Below are 13,170 nucleotides of genomic sequence, written 5' to 3'. Positions count from 1 at the left end.
TTTTTTTTATTTATTTATTAGACAGAGATAGAGACAGCCAGCGAGAGAGGGAACACAAGCAGGGGGAGTGGGAGAGGAAGAAGCAGGCTCATAGCTGAGGAGCCTGACGTGGGGCTCGATCCCATAACGCCGGGATCACGCCCTGAGCCGAAGGCAGACGCCTAACCGCTGTGCCACCCAGGCGCCCCGAACAGACACTTTTCTAATGAAGACATACAAATGGCTAACAGACACATGAAAAAATGTTCAAGATTATTAGCCATCAGAGAAATTCAAATCAAAACCACACTGAGATACCACCTTACACCAGTTAGAAAGGCACAAATAGACAAGGCAAGAAACCACAATTGTTGGAGAGGATGTGGAGAAAGGGGATCCTTCCTACATTGTTGGTGGGAATGCAAGTTGGTACAGCCACTCTGGAAAACAGTGAGGAGGTCCCTTAAAAAGTTAAAAATTGAGCTACCCTATGACCCAGCCACTGCACTACTGGTTATTTACCCCGAAGATACAGACATAGTGAAGAGAAGGGCCATATGCACCCCAATGTTCATAGCAGCATTGTCCACAATAGCTAAATCGTGGAAGGAGCCGAGATGCCCTTCAACAGATGACTGGATTGAGAAGCTGTGGTCCATATATACAATGGAATATTACTCAGCTATCAGAAAGAACAAATTCTCAACATTTGCTGCAACATGGACGGCACTGGAGCAGATAATGCTAAGTGAAATAAGTCAAGCAGAGAAAGACAATTATCATATGAGATCTCTCATCTATGGAACATAAGACCTAGGATGATCGGTAGGGGAAGAAAGGGATAAAGAAAGGGGGCTAATCAGAAGGGGGAATGAAACATGAGAGACTATGGACTATGAGAAACAAACTGAGGACTTCACAGGGGTGAGGGTTGGGGGAATGGGATAGACTGGTGATGGGTGGTAAGGAGGGCACGTATTGTATGGTGCACTGGGTGTTATTGTTATATGCAACTAATGGAGCATTGAACCTTACATTGGAATCCGGGGATGTACTGTATGGTGACTAACATAATATAATAAAAAATCATTTAAAAAAAAAAAGGAAGAAAAAAAAACAAAAAAAAACTAGCTCTGACTTTTTTGAGTATAAGTGATTCCAGTATTAACTTTTACTGATTCAAATGCTGTTATAAAATTTAAGAACAGGCCTAGGGGTGCCTGGGTGGCACAGATTTTAAGCGTCTGCCTTCGGCTCAGGGCGTGATCCTGGAATTATGGGATCGAGCCCCACATCAGGCTCCTCTGCTATGAGCCTGCTTCTTCCTCTCCCACTCCCCCTGCTTGTGTTCCCTCTCTCATTGGCTGTCTCTATCTCTGTCAAATAAATAAATAAAAATCTTAAAAAAAATAAATAAAATAAAAACAGTCCTAATCCTCAGTTACCCGGTGCAAATTGTCAGGCCATCAGTTTTCACCATACTGCAATTTAACAAGAGTGTAGTTTTGTTGTGAAGAGTCTCTGAGGTCAAATTATAAGTCACTTTACAAGAATTATATTTTCACTGTGACTGGAAATATTTCTTAGGGGGAACATAGTTTAAACTCAAACAATTTTTAGCTACAAAGTGTTATCTATCAATCAAAGGAAACTGAGCATTGCTTTTAGGCTCTGAATGACCCAGGAGAGAACAAGCGCAAAGGGGAGCTACAAATATTCTCATATGTGCAAATTTGAGTTTATATTTGAAGAGAAACTGATTAATTTATATTTTCATGATAAAGGATAAATAATTAAGAGTGTTATCCCAGCCATATTTATTGACACATGACCTTTTCTTTCAAATTACTCTGGCTCATGCATATTATCACCATAACTTTTATGTTTTAGTGTGATTATCCACTGGCAGTTTTTAAAGCTTTTCCAGTGCCAAGATGGAAAGAGACAGCACACACGGAATTTATAGGAGGTAAAGTTCTCTTTAAATACTTTTGGGCTTCTTCAGTATGCCCCGATTTAAGAATTGGATGACATAAGGCCATTATTTTCTTCTTTCCATACCTTAATGGCAATTATCACCAACCAACCAAACCCCACAATCCGTGTATCATATCCCATTTCTCTCAAATGCTAGTGATATTACGTAAGTCTGTGCATCACTTTCCACCTGTATGTCACCCCAGTTCACCACAGGTGAAGGTCTTACTGATGCTACAGTATCCCAGGGACAGTCACATCCTATTTGCCACCAGCAATGGGACCCTGTTGGCATTTACCTGGTGTGTGATTTAATTCAATTATTGTGTCCCAAGGTTTGCTTTCGGTACTGTCTTAATTGTACTTCTCCTCACCCCAAGTCAACCCTAAAGCAAAGATTTGAGTTCAAGTAGTTTATTGGAAGGTGAGTCTACATAGCATTTGTAGGGTAGTGGAAAAATGAGCCAAAGAAGAAAAGAAAGTCGATAAGAGATTTTTTATTGTGGTCAGCTGAAGCCTCGTCTCACACACAGTGATGGTTTCATATCTCAAACTCATTCACTGAGGCAGCAGTATTTATCTACCAACTCCCACTAGTCCTTGTTTGAAGGTTGTTATGGGAGACCAGAAGGCAGGCATTAATTATGTGCCATTCCAGTTGGCATGGGCAAAGTCGAGCAGCTAGAAAAATTTCTCTGGCAAAGAAATAATGCATGTTAACAATTAGAAGTAAGGTTTATGTATCATGCTTGTTCTAGAAGCAAGATTGAGGAGAAATCACTTCTCATTTTATGTAACTCAAAAATATCAAGAGCAGATGAGTAGAAGTCTGCTACAATGAAAAGATCATTAATCCATTACCCAGTTTCTAGACCAAAGCCATTTCTCATTCCCAGGTGAAAGGGATGTTGAGTGCTGTTAAGGAAAGACCCTATAACACGATGGCAGGTGTAGTAGGTATTCTTACTATTCCTAGTATTCCTAGTCTGTCCCCAGAGGGATCCATGACATATATCCATGTAACTGTATATGCAAGGAAGGAGAATACTGAGATTCCTCAAGGCTGTTGGACACAGAGTTGAGTTGTGACTGATACTGATGACCATTTTATGGTGTAGGAGGTACACAGACAGCATATCACCACGGACCCCACTGGTTTTACTAAACTTATCACCCAAAAGCTGCCAGGCTGGTAAAATTTTGAAATGGCCTCTTAAATGCCCAGCTGAGGCTTCAGCCTGAAGATGCTGCCCTGAGTGGTTGGGAGTTGGGATATTATTCTTTAAGATGTAGTATATATGTTAAACCAAAAGCCATTATGTGGTGATATTTTCTCAAAAACTAGAAATGCATGAGGCTGAGTCCCAGGCAAGGGAGTACAGGGGGACTCTCTTATCATCACTCCTACTGACCCACTTGAGGAATGTGTGCTTAACTCTGCCACAACTTTAGGCTTTGTAGGAATAGAGATACTGGTCTAGGGAGGGGTGGGGGATGGGATGTTTCTATCAGGAGACACAGCAAGGTTTTGTTATTAAACCTATAGTTGTGGTTGCCACCTGGATATTTTGGATTCCTAATACCAAAAGACAAGCAGGCAAAGAGTTACTACAGTGGCGGTGGGGGGGGGGGGGGGGAATGGGACCTGATTATCATGAAGAGGTAAAGCTGCCACTAGTAATAGAGGCAGGAAAGAGTAAGTTTGAAATTTAGATGGTTTTGTTATATGTCTCTTGCTGTTTTGTCATCCCCAGTGATAACCATGAGTGGACAACAAGCCATACACAATCAGTTATCACACTGGTGAGGAAAGAACAGCATTGTGATGCTAGATTGATATAAAGAATGTTAAGAGACTGAGAAAAAAAAGTTCCCAAACTCACTTGAAATGTAAAAAACCTTAATTGTTATCCTTATTATTTTCAGTATCCGTTATCATTGTCAAATATGATTTTTTAAATTAGAAAATGGGTTATGGATAATGTACAGTTAAAAAAGAGATGGAGTTGTATATATAAAATCTACTTTTGTTTAATACCAGAGCATGTTTGAAAAGCTACAGTGTAATAAGACTTCAGCTGAAAATTGAGACGGTTAAGCTATTTGTCAGAGAACATCTATTTCTAATTTCAAAGATTATCAAAATCAATTGAGAAACTCGGTTTTTCTTCAACCTCTCATTCCACTTCAGAGCACTCATATTGAAGCCCACAGGGGTTGGACAATCATGGCAAGCCAGCTATCATGCAGCATCATTTTAAAGCCTGTTAGCTTATTATGTAGTCATTAAGATGATTGATTTTTTTTCTAAAGTAATTTTCAAATTTCTGATTAAACCTGTCCATGGATTTATTTAAAAAGTTGTGGGACATATCAGTGATGTAGGATAGAGTAAATCGAGCCCAAGCTGAAACCTCACTGAAACCACTATTTGATATTTTAAAACACTTAATAATTTAATTTGCTCCTGTGAGGGAGTAATTTTTTTGAGATATTCATTTTTGTTTTGCTTCCATGGCTATGCTGACTACCTGCCAGTGTCCCTGCTGATGTCTTCTCCATCTTTTCCCATACTGTTTTGGGCCTCAGGATACTGAGCCCAGGAGGGATCAGTGATTCCCTTGCTCACAGCCTTTGGCTTCAGCCAATGGGACAACACCAGGAGATTGGAAAGAGTGGGAAGAATAATGTCAAGATATGCATTCTTCCATATTCAGCACCTGGCTGTCTGTGGTCTGCTGAGAGGCCACCTTCTCTATACAGCTTTTTTCTCTGGGATCCGATCACTGCTACCTCCCCTGGCCTCTGTCAAACTTGGGCTGCCAAAGGCCCTCTGTGGTTAGTTGCACAGGCATGGTGCTTCACTCCATGATGCTTTTTCTAAACCATACTCTCACCATGGTAAAGTCCTTTGACTAAAAACTCTCCTTCATGACCAAACTTGAGTGTACATGTGTTTCTTACCAGGACCCTGACTGATATAATTACTCTAAGTATATTTCTCTTCCCTACAACAAAAAGCTAGAAAAGTTATAAAAGGCAGTAATTACTTTAGAATTCATGACTTATAATTGCTACACTTAATTTCCTTAGACACACACTCCTGAGCTTGTGAATCCAAGATGGATGACTGAAGTTATCCCTTTACAGAAAGAACACCTTTCTTCCTAGTTTCTCAAATCAGTTTTATGATCAGTTTACCTTGAGCTCCTTTCTTGGGCTTCTCTCCTCCAATTCTCTGCTTCCTCTAAGTGAACCAAGGATCTATATTTTATCTTCCCATTATGTCAGCCCCCTCTCCAACTAAAGCCTAGAATAACAAAGACCCTCAGTTTGGAAATATATTAAGTAGTTTTCAAGTCCTTCCTTTAACCAGTGTCCAAATGAACATGATCAGTTACCTACTGGACATTTCTACCATGTTATCAAGCACCTCCAATATTGTCTTTATTTTCTATCTGGTTTGCTACTTTCCTTGTATAATAAATCCTTACCATCATCCTTACCAAACTAGAAACTGTGTTCATCCTCAACTTTTCATTTTTTCTTTCTCTGACATCAAGTAATAATGCTTATTATAATGATAGCGCCAAGCATGCATTAATTACCCTTTATATCCAGGCTCTAAAATCACTATTCCACGTAAATTATTTTATGTAACATTTACAATAATAGCTAATATTTATTGGGAAATTATATTTATCAGATACCAGGCTGAGTTTAATTTGTATTAGTTCAATCTTCATAACATCATTTTGATGTTAAATATTACCTTCATTTTCCCAGATGATACTGAAGCACAGTAAGTTATATAATTTCCCAAAGTTACACACATCATTGCTGATACGACCTGAATGCAGGTAGTTTGAAAGTTCAAAAGCATGCTCTTAACCACTACTTTTTTTCTTCTTCTCTAACTCCATATAGGAGAACTACTATCCCAATCTCACAGATGGGAGAATGGATTTCCAAAGATGCTTAATACATTCATCCAAGATTATACAGCCAGCTGGAGATGAACATAGGTACAATACACATTTTTTTCTTTCAAAATTCCCAGAAACATAACTTTCATTAGAATTTGCTCATAAGTTTTTCAGAAAAGTATTCCTCTAAAATGTCCCCCAAACCTCCGCATTTGAGCAAATCTGGATTGAAAAATTATGGGAATTCACAGTGGCTGGATAGACAAAATCTGACTTATATATGCCTCCCTGGATGAGACTAATTGAAAAGCAAGGGAGACTAATTGAAAAGCAGGGCCTCCTTTAAAGTTTCTTGGCTGAAAGCAGCCAGATTCTTACTGTGGCTCCAGGTTCTCATCCAGGGAGTAAATGTTTAAAATACAGGCATCTGGGGTGCCTGGGTGGCGCAGTCGTTAAGCGTCTGCCTTGGCTCAGGGCGTGATCCCAGCACTCTGGGATCGAGCCCCACATCAGGCTCCTCTGCTAGGAGCCTGCTTCTTCGTCTCCCACTCCCCCTGCTTGTGTTCCCTCTCTCGCTGGCTGTCTCTGTTAAATAAATAAAATCTTTAAAAAAATAAAATCTTTAAAAAAATAAATAAAATAAAATAAATAAAATAAAATAAAATAAAATAAAATAAAATAAAATAAAATAAAATACAGGCACCTGTAGTGGTCACGTACTTCACGAACTCCTTACCTTGCACGTGGTGCATTGATTAAACTCACAATAAAAGCGAAGACACAGCTTGGCTCCAGGCCTTTTGCCACTAGAGCATCTGGTCCCAGGGCCCTCACCTTTCTCCTACTAAGGTGTCTGGAGTAATCTTTTCTTTTTTTTTTTTTTTAAGATTTTATTTATTTATTTATTTATTTGAAAGAGAAAGAAAGAGAAAACAAGTGGGGAGGAGGGGCAGAGGGAGAGGGAGAAGCAGGCTTCCCCCTGAGCCAGGAGCCTGATGCCTGGCTCAATCCTACCCTGGGATCATGACCCAAGCCGAAGGCAGCTGCTTAACCAGCTGAGCCACCCAGGCGTACCTGGAGTAACATTTTCATTCTCCATCTCAGGGTTTGCTGGCCAAACCCAACAAAACATTTATGGACCATTTTTAAAAATTTTTTTAGGTTTATTTGGGACACAGAGCAAGAATGCATGCCCATGAGTGGGGGGAGAGGCATAGGAGGGAGAGAGGAAGCAGACTCCCCACTGAACATGGAGTCCGACTCTGGGCTCCATTTCACAACCCTGAGATCATGCCTGAGCCAAAACCAAGAGTCAGTTGCTTAATTGACTGAGCCACCCAGGTGCCCCTGGACCATTTTTTAATAAAAATTGTGTGTACGATTATGTTCTAAAAACACCAGTACTTCGTTACCCTGCCAGCAAGAGGAGTGAGGATTACAGCTTATGCTGTCTCACAGCAAAGCCCAGCTCCTTCATCTGCTCTATTATTATCAAATATAGAAAACAACTCTTTAAATTTCCCTATTTCCTCTCTACTTCCATCACTACTGCCTCACCATTCCTTTTCTAGACTTACCTCAATAAGTTAGTAATGTTCTTCCTCCTTTCTTCCTCATTCCTCCCAATTAAAGGGAAAGAATATTTGTAAATCAAATATTTGATTTGATAAGGGGCTAGTATCCAAAATATAAAAGAACCCTTACAACTCAGCAATAAAAGACAAATGAGCCAATTACATCATGGACATAAGATTTGAAGAGACATTTCTTTGAAGAAGAAATAAAAATGGCCAATAAGCACATGAATATATAATCAACATCACTGGTTTATTGGGGATATGCAAATCAAAGCCACATGAGATATCACTTCACACTTGCTAAGATGATTATATTCAAAAGGATGGAAAATAACAACTGTTAGCAATAATTTGGAAATATTGGAATCTTCATACATTGCTGGTAGGAATGTAAAATGGTGCAAGTTGCTTTGGAAACAGTCTGTCATCTTTTCAAAAACTTAAAACTAAAGTTACCAATTATCCAGCAATTCCACTTCTCAGTATAGACCCAAGAGACCTGAAAATACATGGTCACAAATGTTTATAGCAGCATATTCATAATAGTCAAAAAGCAGAAACAACCCAAATAACCATTCATTAATGAATGGATAAACAAAATGTGATCTATCCATGCAATGGGATATTTCAGCCATAGTAGGAAGCACAACTTGGATGAACCTTAAAAACATAATTCTAAGCAAAATAAGCCATTCATATAAGGATGCATATTGTAGGATTCTGTTTATATAAAATGTCCAAAATAGGCAAATCCATAGAGTCAAAAATAGTTTAGTGATGGCTGCGTGCCAAGAGGAGGAAAAAATGGGAAGTGACTGGTAATGGTTATGGGGCTTCTTGTAGGCCAAGCCTTTCACAACTCTTATAGTAGATTATTTTACCTATACCATATGAGTTAGGGTAGACTTGGAATAAACCATGGAAAATCTCAGTACCCTAACACAATCAAAATTAATTTCTCATGAATGCTGTATCAAATATCTCATATTTAATATCATTTACTAGAAAGAATCAACTTGTCAATACTGGTGATATGTTAACTGTATCACACAGATAATAAAAGGAAAGACAGAGTTGCTTTAACCTCCCTTCCATCGATAGCATCCTTAGTAAAATATATTTTCACAATATAGGCTATATTTTGTCATTTGTTTTTTTCTTAAAAAAATCCTTTAACTAACTTATTAAATTTGAAAGAAGCTCTGAAAATTCATTGCTCTTTAATGACCTATAAAGGCATTTGTCTTCCTAGTTTAAACATGCTTTATGCCCAATTAAAAATAAAATAAGCATGTCTCATGTGGTGAATTTTCATATCATTTTATGACTATAAGAAATAAAATTAAATTTTGTAGTCAACAGCCTGCTAATTTTTGTAGTTTAGTAATAAAAGCTTAGATGTAATGAAAATATGTAGTGATTTACCTTGTAAATAATCAAATGATCCAGTCCATTAAAATAATTTAAGGACATAATATTTTAGTATAAAGTAATTCATATTTTGTTACTCTGAATAAACAACTAGTCAATTAAGACATTACTTCTTAAACTTTAAAAAGTATTCAAAAAGTTCTTAGTAGTAGCTCAAATTTTAAAATTGCTATATTTCAATAAAATTTGGTAAATAATGCGACAGAATTTGAAAGTTAAGTAACACTTTCTGTAACAGTAGGACCAGTCTTTTGGGTAGACAAAATAAGGATTGGCCTATATGATATAATTTGAGGGTGTCTCTCCAAAGACACTCCTACTTGCTATTCTGTTTTATATTCCAATTAAAGATTCAGTCCCTCAACAAATATTTATTATCTACTATGTATCACACTTTGTTCAAAGACTTGAGAGTTCAACAGATAACGAAAACAAAGACCCTGTCCATTTTTTGGAAACTTTATTCATTGTCACTTTGATAAGATTGGCCATGTTTGTGTGTGGATGTGCCTGCGTGCGTGTGTGTGTGTGTTGTGAATTTATTATCTCATTTGAGAAAAAAATAAATCCAAGCTGAGATTATTAATAAGGGAAAGACAAACCCTGTCATTTGTGTGCTGGACAGTTTTTATTTGCTCAACTAGAAACACTATCTTCACCCTACTCTGTATCCTGGAAGACTGGATTTGTATGGATTACGTCAACAAGCTCCCTTGTTGTAAGACATCCGATTCAATTGGGTAAGACCCAGTGGGAGGTTAGATGAAGGGAGGAAAATGAAATCTGAATATGTTTTCTCTCTGGCTTCCTTCCTGTGGGGTGACACGGGTTGATGGAGTCCCTTGACTAGATCTCAGTACCTGTCAAGAATTCCTCTCAAAACAGCCCTTTTTGTCCTTTCCACTTCTGTCCTAAGGGTGGTATTAGTGTCAGGATTCACTAGGCCTAATGTATAGCACTATTTCTTGTGGCTTCCCTATATTTCATCCACACACTTAAAAAAAAAAACAAGTCATTTTATTATACATTCCTCAAATTACCCAATTTTATTTTTTAAAGATTTATTTTTTCCAGACAGAGAGGGAAAGAGAGTGGAGGGGAGGGGCGCCTGGGTGGTTCAGTTGTTGGGCATCTGCCTTTGGCTCAGGGCATGATCCCGGTGGTCTGGGATCCAGCCCCACATCAGACTCCTTGGCGGGGAGCCTGCTTCTTCCTCTCCCACTCCCCCTCCTTGTGTTCCCTCTCTCGCTGGCTGTCTCTCTCTGTCAAATAAATAAATAAAATCTTTAAAAAAAAAGAGAGAGAGAGTGGAAGGGAGGAGAGGAAGAAAGGGAGAAGGAGAGAGAATCTCAAGCAGACAATACCCTCTCTCCCCCCAACTCCGGCTGAGTGCAGAGCCTGACAATGGGGCTCAATTTCACCACCCTGAGCTCATGACCTGAGCCGAAATCCAGAGTCTGACGCCCAACTGACTGAGCCACCCAGGTGCCCTCCTCAAATTACCCAATTTGAATGTATCATTTTTTTTTTCCCTGCTAGGCCCCTGACTAGCTCAGTCATTTGTCTTCTGAAAAACTTCAGTGGTTTGGGACCAAGTATTCAGCACATACAATTAATCTTTCATAAGGAGACCTAATTTTAAAATGACATTTTACTGTAATTGTTTTATATTTCAGAGAAAACACTCTGCACTATCCTTAAAAATTTGGGTCCTTGTTCTCTAGTCCATTATAACTTATGGTCTTTATTTAAAGGTGGAAAAAAGTTTTGGAAATAAAGCACAACATTTCAAAATCAGCTAAAATCTTCTATTATCTGATTGTAAATACATATTAAAATAATTTTTTTTCTTACAATAAATTAGTTTTCAAAATTTAATGCCTGGTTCTGGCTACTATGGAGCAGCTAGGAACAGGTTTAAACTCCCATTGTGAATATAATAAAAACTGGAAAAAAACTTCTAAATTTAAAAAACAATAATTTGCAGTCAATGAAGAGCTATCACGTAGGGTTACCTCTGATCTTTGAGCAAAGGGAAGGTAAGGTGAGCCCCACATTCACTGGCTTTCTGACTGAGGGATTTTCCACACAATAATTCAGGAAAACAGAGCCCAGCTAGAGAGTAGAGTCTCACTGGGTGAAAAGAAAACAAACATCAGATTTCAGAGTTGGATAGTCAGTTGGGATTTGAGGATCAGAGTACCACACTAAGCCCCAAAAATCTGCATAAAAATTTCCCTCTAATCTTTGGCCAACTGATTAGCTTTGCATGTGGACTAAGAAGCACTGGGAGGTCTAGGAGAAAATAGCTGGGGGTGAGTAGAAATGTTGGAAGCTGCCAGAACTGTGCCTTACCAGGACAGAAAACTAGGAGGAAGAAGATAGCCAATGTATATATTCAAGATGTAAAATAGTCAACAGACTCAGACCCAGAGATAACTAAAGAAATGAAGTTGAAGAAAAAGATTGCAAAATAACTGTGATTAATATATTAAAGAGGGGAAAATGAGGAAATGAGTGGAGAATTAATGATTTCTATAGAACTTTAGAATCTATTAAAAAATGAATGGATAGTTTAGGACAACAGAACAGCAAAACATAGTGTCTAGAATTAATAACATTGAAGAGTTTGAGCAGCATGCTAAGCAAGGGAGAAGACAAAATTAGCAAACACGGAGATAAAACTTGTACATAAAACCCAAGAAAAGTAGTTCCTGCTCTGTGTCCAGCATTTCTGCAAAGTGAGGGTTCTTTAAGGGTTCTTACCAGTTTGCTGCTCAGCTTCTGTTGCAGATAAGCTGGTTTCATCCGGGATTCCCTGTATTTGCCTGTCTCTTGAGATTTTGCATGGTGGTTTGCCCTGCAACCTCAGTGCTCTGATAAACCCAAGATAAATCATGATTTTCAGTTTTTTTCAGCATTTTTCTTGTTGCAAGAATCTGAGTGACGACTTCTAAGTTCCTTACATGCCAGAGTTCTGCATACATTTTAAAATAAACTTTTTATTTTAGAATTTTTACATACAGTTCTCAGAGTTTATCTGTTAATTCAAAACTAGCATGTCCCCTAATATCAGATAAAGTGACATTTTTCAGAATGTCCCTTTTTGGTTTTCTTTTCTCCCCCTGCCCTCTCTCTCTTTTTTGTTTTTTTGTTTACAGATCAGTTTCCTCCAAAGGAAATGCTATATTTGTGTTTGTTTCTTGCATATCTCAGCTGCAATTTGGGAGAGACATGACAATCTTCTCAATAACGGCGTTGAGTGAACTAGTTTATGCATATACATATATATATATATATATATATTTTTTTTTTTTAAAGAACCTAGACCTGGGTGCCTGGGTGGCTCAGTTGGTTAAGCATCTGCCTTTGGTTGAGGTCATGATCCTAGGATCCTGGGATTGAGTCCTGAATCAGGCTCCCTGCGCAGTGGGGAGTCTCCTTCTCCCTCTACCCTTCCACCCTGCTTGTGATCACTTTCTCTCTCTCAAATAAATAAATAAAATCTTAAAAAAAAAAAAAAGAACCTAGACTCTTATCTTATACCACATACAAAATTATTTCAAGGTTGGTCACAGATTTAAAAGTAAAAGCTAAAAACAACCAAACCTCTACAAGATACAAAGTTGAATATATGCATGCAGTAAACCATAAAACTATTGACATTTGTTAAAATTAAGAACTTCTGTTTATTAAAATAAATTATTAAGAGAATGAAAGGTAAGCCAAAACTGAGAGAAAATATTCTGAATACATTTATATCAACAGGCTCACATCCAGACCTCCTAAAGAACCCCTAATATTAAATGAGAAAAAGAACATTCAATCATTAATGAATAGGAATTAAAGACTTCCTAAGAGAGAGTATCAAAAGAACCAATAAATACACAAAAAGATCCCAAAATATTAGTTATCAGAAAAATGTAAATTAAAACCACTCCACATCCACCAGAGTAGCTTAAATGAAAGACCAAAAGAGGATAGGTGAGGATATGGAGTAACTGCAGCTTTTACTGTTATCACCAATTTGGAAAAATATTTGCCTTTTCTACAAATGCTAAACATACTCCTTGAGCTACCAATTAATGCACAGTAATGAAAAATAACTTATTTCCGACACACGACATGCATGAATCTGACAGACCTAATGTCGAGTGAAAGAAGCCAGATGCAAAAAAACACTCGATGTATGACCCCAGTGATGAGGTTCAAAACGTAACAAAACTAATGTAGTGATCAAGATCAGAGTATGCTATGTTTGGTGGTGGTGGTGGCAGGGA

This window comes from Ailuropoda melanoleuca, chromosome 1, assembly GCF_002007445.2.
Source record: "Ailuropoda melanoleuca isolate Jingjing chromosome 1, ASM200744v2, whole genome shotgun sequence".
NCBI classification, from domain to species: domain Eukaryota; kingdom Metazoa; phylum Chordata; class Mammalia; order Carnivora; family Ursidae; genus Ailuropoda; species Ailuropoda melanoleuca.
Note: the sequence above shows the minus strand (reverse complement) of the source record.